This window comes from Mandrillus leucophaeus, unplaced genomic scaffold (assembly GCF_000951045.1).
Source record: "Mandrillus leucophaeus isolate KB7577 unplaced genomic scaffold, Mleu.le_1.0 Scaffold2133, whole genome shotgun sequence".
Taxonomy (NCBI): domain Eukaryota; kingdom Metazoa; phylum Chordata; class Mammalia; order Primates; family Cercopithecidae; genus Mandrillus; species Mandrillus leucophaeus.
This window is the reverse complement of record NW_012102181.1, coordinates 72,556-74,482: the sequence shown is the minus strand read 5'-3', so window position 1 is coordinate 74,482 and position 1,927 is coordinate 72,556.

Below are 1,927 nucleotides of genomic sequence, written 5' to 3'. Positions count from 1 at the left end.
ATGGGGTTTTGGTGTGGGTGTCCTTTCTGTTTGTTAGTTTTCCTTCTAACAGTCAGGACCCTCAGCTGCAGGTCTGTTGGAGTTTGCTTGAGGTCCATTCCAGACTCTGTTTGCCTAGGTGTCAGTAGCAGAGGCTGCAGAAGATAGAATATTGCTGAACAGCAAGTGTTGCTGTCTGATTCTTGCTCTGGAAGCTTCATCTCAGGGATGTACCCAACTGTGTAAGGTGTGAGATGTCTGTCTGCACCTAGTGGGGAATGTCTCCCAGTTAGGCTACCAGGGGTCAGGGACCCACTTGAGCAGGCAGTCTGTCCATTCTCAGATCTCAACCTCCGTGCTGGGAGAACCACTGCTCTCTTAAAATCTTTCAGAGAGGGACTTTTATGTCTGAAGAAGTTTCTGCTGCTTTTTGTTTAGCTATGCCCTGTCCCCAGAGGTGGAGTCTACAGAGGCAGGCAGGCCTCCTTGAGCTGTGGTGGGTTCCACCCAATTCGAGCTTCCTGGCAGCTTTGTTTACCTACTTAAGTCTCAGCAATGGCAGGCACCCCTCCCCCAGCCTCACTGCCACCTTGCAGTTAGATCTCAGACTGCTGTGCTAGCAATGAGGGAGGCTCTGTGGGTGTGGGACCCTCTGGGCCAGGCGTGGGATATAATCTCCTGGTGTGCCGTTTGCTAAGACCCTTGGTAAAGCTCAGTATTAGGGTGGGAGTTACCTGATTTTCCAGGTGTTGTGTGTCTCAATTTCTCTTGGCTAGGAAAAGAAATTCCCCTCCCCCTTGCACTTCTCAGCTGAGGCGATGCCTTGCCCTGCTCAGCTCTTGCTGATCGCGCTGCACCCATGGACCAGCATCCACTGTCCGACACGCCCCAGTGACATGAACCCGGTAGCTCAGTTGAAAATGCAGAAATCACTTGTCTTCTGTGTCCCTCACACTTGGAGCTGGAGGCTGGAGCTGTTCCTATTTGGCCATCTTGGGCACCCCCCACTATTTTTGACTTTTTAATAATAGCTATTCTGACTAGTATGAGATGGTATCTCACTGTGGTTTTGATTTGCATGTCTCTGGTGATTTTTGATGGGGAGAATTTTTTCATGTTTGTTGGCTGCGTGTATGTCTTTTGAGAAGTGCCTGCTCCTGTCTTTTGCCTGCTTTTATTGGGGTATTTGTTTGTTGAATTGTTTAAGTTCCTTATAAGCTGTGGATATTAGACATTTGTTGGATGCATAGTTTGTGAATATTTTCTTCCATTCTGTAGGTTGTCTGTACTCTGTTAATAGTTTCAAAGAGGTGTTTTTTTTTTTTAAGATGAAATAAACAAATTTTTAGCTAGATTAAGAAAAAAGAACAAAGACCCAAATTAAATAAAACTGGAAGCACAAAAGGAGACATTATAACTGATACCACAGAAATACAAAGGACCAGTAGCGACTATTATGAATATACACCAACAAATTGAAAAACCTAGAAGAAATGGACAAATTCTTGGATACATACAACCTATCAAGATTGAAGGATTAAGAAATAGAAAACCTGAAAAGACTAATAATGAGTAACAAGATCAAGGCAGTGACACAGCTATCTAATTTATCATGCAACTTGACACCCACCTAACATAATCTGTTTTATATATTTTGCCTCTCAGAGTGCGCTGTTTGCTTTTAAGAAGTGTTTTTTTTTTTGTTTTTTTTTTGTTTTTGTTTTTTTTTAGACAGGGTCTTGTTCTGTCACCCAGGTTGGAGTGTGATGGTACAATCATGGGTCACTGCAGCCTCAAATTTCCTGGGCTCAAGTGATCTTCCCACCTCAGCCTCCCAAGTAGCTGGGACCACAGGAATGCACCACCACATCTGACTGATTTCTTGATTTTTTTGAACAGGCAGAGTTTAACCATGTTTCCCAGGCTTGTCTCAAACTCCTGGGCTCAA